At 53.2% G+C, this 14,391-nt stretch overlaps 1 protein-coding gene across 2 annotated transcripts in view; it reads right to left on the minus strand.

Moving 5' to 3' along the window:
- RGS12 (regulator of G protein signaling 12) overlaps positions 1-14,391 on the minus strand; it is an 86,044-nt gene that overhangs the window by 14,999 nt on the left and 56,654 nt on the right. The gene's annotated exons all lie outside the window — the stretch shown is intronic.

A 14,391-nucleotide genomic window follows, 5' to 3' on the forward strand; every position in this document is an offset into this window, starting at 1 on the left:
CACAGGCCAGCTCACACGCACACACTGATACACTCACAGGCCGGCTCCACACACACACTGACACACAGGCCAGCTCACACACACACACTGACACACTCACAGGCCGGCTCACACACACACTGACACACTCACCACACACTGATACACAGGCCAGCTCACACACACACACTGATACACAGGCCAGCTCACACACACCGACACACTCACAGGCCGGCTTACGCACACACACTGACACACACACAGGCCGGCTCACGCACACACACTGACACACTCACAGGCCGGCTTACGCACACACACTGACACACTCACAGGCCGGCTCACACACACACACTGACACACAGGCCAGCTCACGCACGCACACTGACACATTCACAGGCCGGCTCACACACACACACATCGACACACAGGCCAGCTCACACACACCGACACACTCACAGGCCGGCTTACGCACACACACTGACACACACACAGGCCGGCTCACGCACACACACTGACAAACACACAGGCCGGCTCACGCACACACACTGACAAACACACAGGCTGGCTCACACACACACAGTAACACACAGGCTGGCTCACACACACACTGACACACTCACAGGCCAGCTCACGCACACACACTGACACACTCACAGGCCGGTTCACGCACACACACTGACACACACACAGGCCGGCTCACACACACACTGACACACTCACAGGCCGGCTCACACACTCCCCTCCCTTGGAAGACCCCATGGTTCCACGGTTGACTGAACCCCAGAGAAGCTCACCCCCCGAGTCAACCTCTCCTCCTGACACACTTCCCACGTGTGCTTTATCAGATCTGGACAAAACCGAGTGTGGAGGTCCGTGGGGACAACTGCATGAGACGGAGGCAGCCCACCCCACCGGACATCAGACACCGCACACCGCGTCCGAGCGGGCTGCGCGCGGCTGCTGCTGCAGGAGCGGCCACTCCACCCACAGGACGGCCGGTCACCAGGGGCGCCGCGGGCCAGCGGTGGCTGCCTGGACAGTAACGGGGCGGGGCTCTCCCAGCGCACTCCAGAACAAACCCCACGATGCCCAAAGATTCAGGCATGAACGGTGAAGGCAGAGAAACACTGGCAGGGAGCACAGGAGAGCCCCCGAAATGCCGAGTGAGGACACCCAGAGCAGGGGGCAGACTTGGAGTCTTCGTGTGTGAGCACAGGCGGTGTGGTGCCAGGGCTGGCAGCGTGGGTGGGGGGCCCGACGGCACGAACAACAGTCCCAAGTGAGCCGTCCCTGAGGCGGGACGCACAGTGAGTGCAGTCAACTCCGCGTCTGAGAGCGCGGCTGCGAGAGCAGACCGTGACAAGCTCTCCGTGCGCGGGCACTCAGTGTGTCCAAGCCTGTGGCGCCGCGGACTGTAGCCCGCCAGGCTCTCCTGTCCATGGGATTCTCCAGGCAGGGATACTGGAGGGGGTGGCTGTGCCCTCCTCCAGGGCGTCTTCCTGGCCCCGGGATCGAACCCGTGTCTCCTACGTCTCCTGCGATGGCAAGCGGGTTCTTTTCCACTAGCGCCCCCCGGGAAGCCCCACAACTGCTCATCTCCAAAGTTCTGCAATGTGTGCGGTGATTCTTTTACAATATTTACACATTTTGAACCATCATTGTACACCTGAAACAAAGCTGTCTGTCAACTACACCTCAACAAAATAAAGTAAATCTCAGTATGTAAAAAACACTGCAAGCGAAGTCAAAAGACAAGCAAGAAGCTGGAAAATACATGTAACATGGCACAGTTGAAGGACTAGTTTTCTGTATCTTTAAGAGCAACTAAACATCCTAAGAAAAAAGATCAGGAAGCCAAAGAAAAGCGGGAGAAGAGTGCGGTCAGTCACCAGGCAGGGGCTCGGGAGGACCCCACCCCGTGAGGCCACAGCGATGGGAACCGAGAGCCAGCATCGGGGCGCGGGGGCTGAGCCGGGAGGCTCTCCTGCCACACTCCACGCTGAGAAACGGCTGTCCTCACGAGACAAGCCGTCTTCCTGAAAACACTACGGACTGTGAGCACCGAGACACTCTCCAGCTTTCCTCCCTTGAGGGCACGTGGCTGAACTGAGAGCTGAGGGGTGCACAGAAGGTAACCGACCTGAGAAAAGCCTTCCGTGAGGACGAGCACGTGAAGACACGTGGCTCACAGCTGGGGTGGCTGGGTGCCCGAGGGGCAGGACAGCCCCCAAGGCAGGGCCAGCGGGGCCGGGTGGCGGACACCCAAGCTGTGTGGGCTTCACCCTGGGGGGCAGCGATAAGCAAGGGAAGGGCAAGATGGGGAGAAAATATTTCCAAACAAGGCAAACGACAAGGCTTAATCTCCAAAATAGAGAAGCAGCTCATAGAACTCAACAACAAACACCCCAATTGGAAAATGAACAAAGGCCTAAATAGACATTTCTCCAAAGATGATCTACAGAGGCCTATAGCACATAAAAAGATGCTCAGCTTCACTGATCACTGGGGAAAGGCAAAGCAAAGTTACAACGAGGCATCACCTCACACCAGGCAGAAGGGCCACCATCAAAACGTCCACAGATGATGAACGCTGGAGAGGCTGTGCAGAGAGGGTGTGTTTGTCGGTGGGAATGTGAACCGGCGCTAATGTTATGCAGAACAGACTGAACTCTGATTGAAAAGGCAGGTGTGCCTCGATGCTCACAGCAGCCAAGACAGGGAGGCTGCCTGGGTGTCCTCTGACAGGCAGGTGGGCAGAGAGGGTGTGGCACACACCCCCAGTGGAGGATTATTCGGCCGTGAAAACAACAAGATAGCGTCATCTGCAGCCACACGGATGGACCCAGAGATTGTGACACCAAGAGAAGCAGACGAGACAAAGACAGATATCACACGTCACTCACCCGTGGAATCCAAAATACGACACAACGAGCTTGTCCACGGAACAGACGGACGCACAGACACGGAGGACAGTCTCGCGGCTGCCAAGGGGGAGGGGCCAAGGGGGAGCAGACGCAAGCTGTCACGCACAGAACACGTAACATGCATGAAACAAAGAGCTGCGCTCAACACGCCAGCAAATCTGGAAAACTCAGCAGTGGCCACGGGGCTGGAAGAGGCCAGTCTTCATTCCCGATGCCAAAGAATGTCCAAACGACGGCACACTTGCACTCATCTCACACACTAGCAAACCAGTGCTCAAAATTCTCCAAGCGAGGCTTCAACAGTCCGTGAACCAAGAACTTCCAGATGTTCAAGCTGGATTTAGAAAAGGCAAAGGAACCAGACTGCCAACACCAGTTGGATCATAGAAAAGGCAAGAAAATTTCAGAAAAACATCTACTTCTGCTTCACTGACTATGCTAAAGCTTTTGACTGTGTGGTTCACAACAAACTGGAAAATTCTTAAAGAGATGAGAATACCAGACCACCTGACCTGCCTCCTGAGAAATCTGTAAGAGGGACAAGAAGCAACAGATAGAACCAGACATGGAACAACAGACTGGTTCCAAATTAGGAAAGGAGCACATCAAGGCTCGAGGCTGTATATGGTTACTCTGCTTATTTAACTTATATGCGGAGTACATCATGTGAAATGCCAGGCTGGAAGAAGCACAAGCTGAAATCAAGATTGTTAGGAGAAATATCAGTAATGTCAGATATGCAGACAACACCATCCTTACAGCAAAAAGCAAAGAGGAACTAACGAGCCTCTTAATGAAAGTGAAAGAAGAGAGTGAAAAAGTTGGCTTAAAACTCAACATTTAAAAAACAAACATCACGGCATCTAGTTGCATCACTTCATGGCAAATAGATGGGGAAACAATGGAAACAGTGACAGATACTATTTTCTTGGGCTCAAAAATCACTGCAGGTAGTGACTGCAGTCATGAAATTAAAAGATGCTTGCTCCTTGGAAGAAAAGCTATGACAAACCTAGATAGCCTATTAAAAAGCAGAGACATTTCTTTGCCAACAAAGGTCTGTAGAGTCAAAGCTATGGTTTTTCCAGTAGTCATGTATGGATGTGAGGGGTGGACCATAAAGAAAGCCAAGCACCAAAGAATTGATGCTTCTGAACTGTGGTGTTGGAGGAGACTCTTGAGAGCCCCTTGGACTACAAGAAGATCCAACCAGCCCATCCTAAAGGAGATCAGTCCTGCATATTCATTGGAAGAAATGATGCTGAAGCTGAAGCTCCAACACTTTGGCCACCTGATGCAAAAAGAGCCAGATGCTGGGAAAGATTGAGGGCAGGAGGAGAAGGGGACGACAGAGGATGAGATGGTTGGATGGCATCACTGACTCAATGGACACGCGTTTGAGCAAGCTCCGGGAGATGGTATAGGACTGGGAAGCCTGGTGTGCTGCAGTCTATGGGGCTGCAAAGAGTCGGACATGCCTGAGTGACTGAATAACAGTCACTGAACCCCTGAATAACAACAAATGTATAGAATGGATAAACAACGTGGTCCTACTGTACCGCGCAGAGAACTATATTCAATATCCTGTGATAAACCAGTGAACAAGAATATTTTTTAAGAAGAATGGACATATGTATGTGTGTGTGTGTGCATGTGTGTACGTGTTGGTATGCAACTAAATTGCTTTGCTGTACAGCAGAAATCAATACAACATTGCAAATGAACTACACTTTAATAAAAAATATTGGAAAAAAGCATCACATCTATGTTAAAAAATAAGACAAGTAATAATAATAATAGTAACAGAAGGGACCTGGTCCTCCTGGCTGCCGTGGAGAGGCACCTTGAGCGCTGCCCTGGCGGAGGTGTGGCTGAGGGCACTGGTAGCCTGGAAGGTGGCGGGGAGGGAGCGTGGGCGGGGCTGAGAGGACTGCAGGCTTGGACCATGGGCAGGGGGAGAGCTGGGCAGCAAGCTGCAGACCCAGCAGCTGAACTTTTCAAGGGAGTGAGAGCTTCTGCTTGTCAAACACAAGACATCTGGATTCCAACATGGAGCAGGCACGGAGCAGGCACACAGGGCGGGAGGGAGACGGGTGCGGGGCCCACCCTGCAGGTTTGTGGAGGGACTGGGGGAACGAGAGGATGAACGCTGAATACACGTTTTAGGGAAACGTGACCTGTACACTGACTCATTCCTGTTAAGACCTGGCAAATACGAATCGCTTTTCAGGACTCACAGATCAACAGCTGCCACTTTAAAAGTCTCATCGAGGGCTTCCCTGGCGGCCCGGCGGTAAAGAATCCAGCTGCCAACGCAGGAGACACACGCTGCATCCCAGACGCGGGAAGACCCACGTGCCTCAGAGCAGCCACAGAGCCTGAGGTCCGGAGCCCGGAGCCGCAGTTACCGAGCCCACGTGGGCTCACCGCAATGAGAGAAAGGCCGGCAGCCACGAAGACGCAGCACAGCCGAAAATAACTAAGATTAGTCTTAAACTTCTCATCGATAAAGACCTTTACAGTCAGAATAAAAGGACCCTCCTGGCTCCTTGGTGTGGGCTCTGTGGGTCAGCGGCGTACTCTGGGGTTTGCCTTGACGGACTCCTGGCAGGAGCTGGGCGGTCCCCGCGTGAGTCTTAGGGGCGCTGGCATTCTGCACAGGAAGATGGGGTAGGAGAGGGGTCGGGGAGGCTGGGGGGCTCATCCCACCCCGGAAGTTGCTTCGGCTGAAAACTCCTGCTCGCCTGAGGGGTGTAGGGACCCACAAGGTCAGAAAGGGGCCCCATGCCCCCACCACCCCCATGAGCCCCTTCTCTGTCTGCAGAAGACACCTCCACGCTACGGGTTCTGGGACCCGAATGCCTGCTCCCTGGGTCTCAACTCCAGCACCGGGGGCTTGGAGGGTGGACGACAGAGACCCTGCAGGAGCACCCCCGGGCCAGGCCACGCCGCCCCCGTGTGCGGACCTCACCCAGACCTCAGGGAGCCTGCACCCGCTTCAGAGGGGAGAATGAGAGACACTCGGGAACACACAGCACGTGTGCACGGCTCTTGTCACCGTAAGACCTCCTGGTGAGCCTTCGCGTGGGACCCGCCGGGCCGGCGCAGAGCCCCTCGGGGACGACAAAACCCGAGCGCGTCCGTGTCCACAACGCACACGGAAGATCCCCTGGCCTCTGACATCCATTGTCAAATTCTGAATTTCATAATTCACAGCACCTTTCAGCCCTCAACACACGGAAAACGGCGCACGTTTGTGGAAGGACTGCCCTTGAACGCAAGTGAAACTCCTCCCAGGGCCAGGGTTCCCACCCCAACTCCAAGGCCAGTACCGTCTCCGGGGTGTCCGGGGTTTGGAAAACCCATAGGCATCCTCCAACCCAAGAGGAAGACTGTGGAAGACCCACCTCCCACCTCCCAGCTTCGCTTTAGAGAAGCTTCCTGGCTTCTGTTGGCACTTGTTTTTTTTCCTCCCTTTCAAACAGTTTGAGTCAAAGAAACGCTTTCCTGGTGAGGAAGTTTATGAGGTCTGTCAAATTTGCTGAAAACGGGAACGCCAAGACCCCTACATTGGCTGGTCGAACATGCAGGTTACCCTCTGGCAAGTGCCTTGAGGCCTGCCCCTGTATGAAAGTTTTGTGGATAATTCTGTAACTCCAGGCCTTCTCCCATCATTATCTCACCAGAGTATCTCAGCCACCATAACCTCCAGCACTGTAAAGACTTAAGTCCCAATTAACGGCCACCTGCCTGGGAGCCGACCCCCACCCCCGCACACATACCTGGAGCCCGCACGGTCTGCCTGCCCCCGCCAACCACGACAGGGCGCAGACCAGAGGGACTTTACCTGGGCAGAGCTGGTAAGAGCCACTGTGAGGCCACTTAACCAAATACTTCCAACCATTCACCGCAAACCACCCCTCTGAATCCATACCAGGCTCAGCCGGCACAGCCCCCGGGGCCCCGGGCAAAGGCTGAGGCCACACACGGAGACACTGCTCCTGAGCTCGGCTCCCCAAGGAGGCAAGTTACTGCACTTTCTCCAGAGATGCCCGGCCCCGGGCTGACAAGGGCGAGTCTCTCCCTTCAGCACAGGGAGGAGGCACAGTACACTTACCACAAAGCCTCACAAAGACGCATCCATAATTCAGAGCAGACCTTTCGCCTGTGGCTGCGAGGAGCCTGAATTATTTAGCAGGCGGAGCAGCTCCAGGGCTGCTCTCTGAGGCTCCAGGGCTGGAGCTGAAGCCCTGGGGCTTCGGGGAATCCTTTCTGTTAAACCAGCAGTGGTGAAGGGAAAACAGACGTTTCACGATAAAACTCTTATTTCCCTATTAACAAAATTTCAGTCCCATAAACATGAAACCTGTCTGTAATGAGAAGGTGACCACCCAAAGCTCACAGCGTCAGGAATAAGCCTTCACTAGGTGATAAGCAGCCAGCCCAGACCAAACCACTTCTAAACTGTGAGGAGTACTGTGAGGTCAAAGCAAAGCACACACGTGACTGCAGTGAAGACTCTGTTTGCCAACACGGGGGTGGGGGGTCTGCTCCGGACCCTCGGATGGACGCTGAGGCATAAACTGGCTGACAGCTCTGTTAGCAAGATGTCAAATCAATCTCAGCGTCCTCCAAGGGAACGATTCAGGGAGAGGCTAGAAGGCCGCAGCCCAGCCCCCGGGGGGCCACCTTCCCAGCACAGCCTTTCTGATCTCACGTTTCCAAGGCGCGGCCATGTGCCAGCAAGGAGGCGGCAGAGCTCAGGAGGGCAGGTGCAGAGTCAGGCCGTGCCTGCCATTTGCCCAGGGGCTCGGCCACGGGTACGGCTGACACCCCCGGGGAAAGGACGCTGACCGAAGCGCGGAAACACCTCCCCTGGCACCCCTCCCTTAGGGCCACCCTGTGCGGGCAAATTTTCCTTCTGGTATAAATTAAAACTTGCAGAGAGTTACCAAGACAGTGAAAGGGCCCTTCTGATACCCTTCACCTCGATTCAGCGGAGTCTAGTCCTTCCCTGTTGGCTGTGTGACCTCTCCCCGCTCCTCCTCACTCCCTCCCCTTATCTGAACACAAACGCTGGTAGCTCTTCCCAAACCAGAAATTAAGCTGGAGACAGCGTACCTCTGGGCCCCTGAACACTTCAGTGTGAATTTCTAAAGAGCAGGACATTCCCTTTCATAGCCAGAGCACAGCCATCAAAACTGGGGAAAGTCACACAGCGTGAGTGCCCATTTCATCAAGGCCCTTTCTGGCTACTTCCCGGTCCAGGGTCCAAGTCAGTATTGCTCAGGGCTCGTGCCTCTTTAAAAGCTGCCGGCCCCTCTGTTCCCGAGAAGCAGACGTGGGCCTGTTACGTGTGCACGCCCCTCAGTCTGGGCCGCCTGGTGTCCCCTGCTGACCTGGCTGGTGCCCTGCATGGGTTCTCCTTGCGTGTCTCTGCAGGAGGGTGGGGGTCAGCCCATCGCAGGTGGTGCTGCTGCTGCTGGTCAGGGAGCCAGGCTTCTCCGCGGTGGAGGCTCTCACGTGGTGGACAGAGCCTGCTCCTGCATTTCAGCATCCAGGGGAGACTTCCTGAGGTCACCGGTCCTTCTCCACTCAACTCTGCAAGAGCGTCCCTTCTCCCCACTTGCTACAAACTCGTTCATCTATATCAGTATGCACTCAGTGGGCCTGTTTCACCCAACGGCGTATAATCCACAAACACCGGGCCTGTTTTTCTGTAATGCTCGGCCTTCTTTCGAGCTGGTGCTTGGTCCTTCTGGTAAGTCCTCAGCATGCACTGAGCGCCTCCTCACTATCTGGTAGAAGACGCGTGTACAGGGCTCATTTTGTACTTTCCCTGCTCCAACCCAGGAAATCAGTCTTTGCTCCAAGGAACCCAGTTCCTTTCACTGAGGAGTGGTGTTTAGACACCAAGATCTGCACACAAGGGCTACTCATTGCTCCTGGGGAGTTTCATTGCTTCCTGGTCCTTCCAGCAGACAGAGCTAAGAAATACTAACACACATATCCACATGTGCCTATGATACACAGTTCAGTTCAGTTCAGGTCAGTCACTCAGTCGTGTCCGACTCTTTGTGACCCCATGGACTGCAGCACGCCAGGCTTCCCTGTCCATCACCAACTCCCAGAGTTTACTCAAACTCATGTCCATCAAGTTTGGTGATGCCATCCAACCATCTCATCCTTTGTCACCCCCTTCTCCTCCTGCCTTCAGTCTTTCCCAGTATCAGGGTCTTTTCCAATGAGTTAGGTCTTCCCATCAAGTGGCCAAAGTATTGGAGTTTCAGCTTCAGCATCAGTCCTTCCAATGAATATTCAGGGCTGATCTCCTTTAGGATGGACTGGCTGGATCTCCTTGCAGTCCAAGGGTCTCTCAAGAGTCTTCTCCAGCACCACAGTTCAAAAGCATCAATTCTTCAGCGCTCAGCTTTCTTTATGGTCCAACTCTCACATCCATACATGACCACTGGAAAAACCTAGCCTTGACTAGACGGACCTTCGTTGGCAAAGTAACATCTCTGCTTTTTAACACGCCGTCTAAGGTGGCCACAGCTTTCCTTCTGAGCGAGCACACAGGCGCACATCTATCTATTCGTCTCTACGTGCTCACATCCACTAAAGCCACGAGTTCACAGTGACAGCTCAAGCTCCGACCCAACCCCAGGACATTCTCCTTCTCCAGTTCTGTAACTCTGTCCCAGCAGCGGAGAGCTGGGCTCCCATGATTCTTGGTGTATTTACTCATTTGCTGGAGCACACAAAACGTACTTTAAGAACCGATAAACACACACTTGCCAAAAACAAAACCACTAATGAGAGTTGGGTCTTTCTTTACAGTTTTTGAGATAAGATCCACATACAGTGAAATGTACAATCTTGGGTGCAGGACTCTGAGAGTTTTAACGTCACATCATTTACTTTTTAAAGCCTGTACTTGCCAGTGAACTGATCCACCCTCCACACCGACCAGACCTTGAGAATACCTGCCCCACGGTCCCTGCAACGGTGCAACTTGGCTCTGGGGGGAAACCGGGGGGGACTCGCGCCCACGCTAGCCACTGTGGCTCTGGGCAGCATCGCGTGATACGCTGCACGGACTCGAGTATCGTGACGCCTTGGTTTCCCTTATTAGGGGAAAAGTGAACAACTACAGGGCTTGGGCCAAGAGTAGATCTTTACACCGTGCATCCAAATATTGAGAAAATGTCAAAGAAGCTAACGCACTGTTAGTAAGACTCTTCAGACGACTTGGAAGGCCAGCGTGGACTTGGAATTCTGGGCCATGCCCGAGTCCCGCACCGAGAGGCAGAGGCCCAGGAGGGCTGCCGGCCCTCAGCCCCGCCCTCCCTCCCCCCGCCCCATCCTCATCAGCCCTGTGCCTGCGTCTGCCCAATCCTGCCCAGGCCCTGCAGCAGTCACCCAGAGCATGTTTGCTCCAGTCCCCAGCTGCAGCCCTGGTATGCTTTACAGATGTAAAGACGCAGCCCTTCTTTCCTCGAAGAAACCGCACAGGCAACCTCCGTGAGTGGCCGGGTCACTGGGGAGGAGGAGGACACAGGTAAGAACGGGCAGGACAGACCTCAGGCCGCGTCCTGCTTGACCTGATGCAGCCTCGGGCAGGCGGCCCAGCTCCTCTCGGTGAAAGGCCTGCCCCTGCTTAGAGCCCTGCTGACACTTAGAAGGTGTGCACCATCCTTGCGTGCACCCCCCAGGGCCACCAGACACGTGTGCCCACACGGGAGAAGCCTACGTCTGAGTCCCTCCTGGGGTCAACATTGGAAAAGTCGAGCTATAACTATTCTGGCAGAGCAAAGCTGCACAAACTCCCTGGGTCTGAAATGACACAAGTCCTTCTGGAGACTGAAATGCCAAGCAGATGGGGGTGAGATGCCGGGAGAGCTCGCGAGGCCGCGAGTGGGCAGAATGGCAACCAAAAAGGGGCAGTGTGGGAAGTGGGGCGACATGCGGAGGGGACGCTGTCGCTTGTCACGTTGAGGGCCCAGGACGTGAGGCGTGGAGATAGCAGCCGGGGCTGCACGTGGCTGCCCACTAACTGGCACCTGACCACAGATGGCCCCTGGGACTCACCAACAAGAGACAGGGGATGCTTTTCAAAGATGAGCCCTAAGCAACTTCGTTGATTTGAATGGAAAAACTTACATTATTCACTTATAAATTCTTTTGTGAAGTTAATGCATTTCATTTCAGTGATTAAAATCATACACTCCATGAAGACCTCCTTTCATTCGGGTGCCAAAGGCCACACGCAAAGCTCAGACCCCCTGCTGTGGCCTGACCCTGTCTGCAGGCCACTGCTCGATGCAGAAGCCCAGGGACCCCAAGTGGGGGCTCCACAAGGGAGACTCAAGCTGGGCGCTGACCCTGCGCTCAGCCGAGGCACAGAGGCCACAGCCACGCCTGGGCCCGGGTCTGCACGGAGACCACGTCGCCAGGCACCAGGTGCCCCCAGGACAGGGGCCGGAGGGCCGGCCAGCAGAGAGGGAAAGGGTGCAGGCCGTGGGATCACCCGGGTGCCCGGGGCAGGCGCCAGCCCCAGCCCCCGGAGGGAGGGCGCTGAGTGCAGAGGAGCCGCGCTGAGACAAGGAGCGGCTGGCTCCCGTCTCAGGTGCAGCCCGTGACTCTGACCTGGGCTCTGGGACAGTTAGATTTCACAAAGCCTTAATAATGAAGGTAGTACGTCAGGTGCAAAACTAGACCACACTCATGGCTTTTATGTGATTTTCAGATAAAGCAATCAAATTTGAAAAGCCATTTACCCAGGCTCACAAAATCTGGTCACCAGGCTGGCTCCTGTTCCATGGGGTCTTCAGGCCCCACGTCCCGCTCCCCCTGCCCCCACCCGGGGAGGCAGGCAGCTCTCCTGCCCCTTCTCCTGCGCGAGGTGGTGCTGACCGCGTGAGCACCCCGAAGCCCCCGCCAGCGGCCTGGCTGTCTCCAGAGGGCGGAGCTAAGGCGGGGTGACCCACACTGAGGCAGCGCCTACGCGGGGAGCGGTGTGCAGCCTTCAAAGCAGCAGGAGCGTGGAAAGCAAGGACAGAAGGAGGAGCTCTTCTCCTGGAGGGGACAGAAGAGCCACGGCCACTAAAAACAAAGTGTGATTCTGAACTGGATCCTTTCACTGAGAGTTGAAATTTACCACGAATTGGTGAAATGAATAGACTGTGAGGACAAGATCACAGAGATGTATCAGCGTTAAGTTCATAATTTCGACAGTTGCATTTTGATTTTGCAAGAAGATGTATTCCTCTGGAAGAAATTGACTCTAAAGTATTGAAGATGATAAGTGTATCCTATCAGCAACTTACTTTCAAATGGTATAGGAGAAGTTCTTTGTGCTACAGCTGCAAATTTTGAGTCTAATATAGTTTTGTACTAAAAAAATTTACATGGTGCAAAAAAGTAAAGGCTAAAGTGCCCACCTGGCAGGCATGCCCTCTCTCCCCTCACCGGCCCTGGGGGTCACTCAAGCCTAACTCTTCCACAGAATAAGTCAAAATCAGGGCTCCACTACACCAGGAACCAACCATTCTTCACACTGTTGTCCTAAAACTAGACGGGACACTAAGATGGACATTTCAACATATACTTGTTGAAAGTCTGCTTTGTGGCAAGCTACATCTGAGGAGCCGGAGCCTCCAGCCCAGCTCTACCTGACAGAGGTGAGCCCTGGACGAAGCACCCCCACTCCTCCTGGCTGGGCAGGGCGCTCTTCCTTCTGTAACGCTGCAGTCATCAGCCAGCTCAGTCACTCAGCTGTGTCCGACTCTTTGTGACCCCACGGACTGCAGCACGCCAGGCCTCCCTGTCCACCACTGACTCCCAGAGTTCACTCAAACTCATGTCCATCGAGTCAGTGATGCCATCCAACCACCTTATCCTCTGTCATCCCCTTCTCCTCCTGCCTTTAATCTTTCCCATAGTCAGAGTCTTCTCTAATGAGTTGGCTCTTTGCATCAGGTGGCCAAAGTATTAGAGCTTCAGCTCAATCCTTCCAGTGAATATTCAGGACTGATTTCCTTTAGGATTAACTGGTTTGATCTCCTTGCTGTCCAAGGGACTCTCAAGGATCTTCTCCAACATAATTTGAAAGCATCAGTTCTTCAGCACTCAGCTTTCTTTATGGTCCAATTCTCACATTCATACATGACTACTGGAAAAACCATAGCTTTGACTCTACAGACCTCTGTGGGCAAAGAAATGTCTCTGCTTTTTATTATGCTGTCTAGGTTTGCCATAGCTTTTCTTCCAAGGAGCAAGCGTCTTTTGATTTCATGGCAGCAGTTACCACCTGCAGTGATTTTGGAGCCCAAGAAAATAAAATCTGTCACTGTTTCCATTGTTTCCCCATCTATTTGCCATGAAGTGATGGGACCAGATGCCATGGTCTTAGTTTTTTGAATGCTGAGTTTTAAGGCAGTTTTTTCACTCTCCTCTTTCACCTTCATCAAGAGGCTCTTTAGTTCTTCGCTTTCTGCCAGAAGTGTGGCGTCATCTGCGTGCCTGAGGTTATTGATATTTCTCCCGGCAATCTTGATTCCAGCTTGTGCTTCATCCAGCCCGGCATTTTGCATGATGCACTCTGCATAGAAGTAGGGTGACAATATACAGCCTTGACGTACTCCTTTCTCAATTTGGAACCAGTCCGTCGTTCCATGTCTGGTTCTAATTGTTGGTTCCTGACCTGCATACAGGTTTCTCAGGAGGCGGGTCAGGTGGTCTTTTATTCCCGTCTCTTGAAGAATCTTCCACAGTTTGTTGTGATCCACACAGTCAAAAGCTTTGGCGTAGTCAATGAAGAAGTAAATGTTTTTCTGGAACTCTCTTGCTTTTTCGATGATCCAGCGGATGTTGGCAATTTGATCTCTGTTTCCTCTGCCTTTTCTAAATCCAACTTGAACTTCTGGAAGTTCACGGTTCACATATTGCTGAAGCCTAGTTTGGAGAATTTGGGGCATTACTTTGCTAGCATGTGAGATGAGTGCAATTGTGCGGTAGTTTAGACATTCTTTGGCGTTGCCTTTCTAGAGACTGGAATGAAAACTGACTGTTTCTAGTCCTGTGGCCACTGCTGGGTTTTCCAAATTTGCTGGCATACTGAGTGCAGCACTTTCACAGCATCATCTTTTAGGATTTGAAATAGCTCAGCTGGAGTTCCATCACCTCCACTAGCTTTGTTCGTAGTGATGCTTTCTAAGGCCCACTTGACTTCACATTCCAGGATGTCTGGCTCTAGGTGAGTGATCACACCATCATGATTATCTGACTTGTGAAGATCTTTTTTGTACAGTTCTTCTGTGTATTCTTGACACCTCTTCTTAGTATCTTCTGCTTCTGTTAGGTCCATACCATTTCTGTCCTTTATTGTGCCCATCTTTGCATGAAATGTTCCCTTGGTATCTCTAATTTTCTTGAAGAGATCTCTAGTCTTTCCCATTCTATTGTATTCCTCTATTTCTTTGCACTG

The sequence above is a fragment of the Oryx dammah genome, unplaced genomic scaffold, assembly GCF_014754425.2.
Source record: "Oryx dammah isolate SB20612 unplaced genomic scaffold, SCBI_Odam_1.1 HiC_scaffold_3, whole genome shotgun sequence".
In the NCBI taxonomy this organism is placed as follows: Eukaryota; Metazoa; Chordata; class Mammalia; order Artiodactyla; family Bovidae; genus Oryx; species Oryx dammah.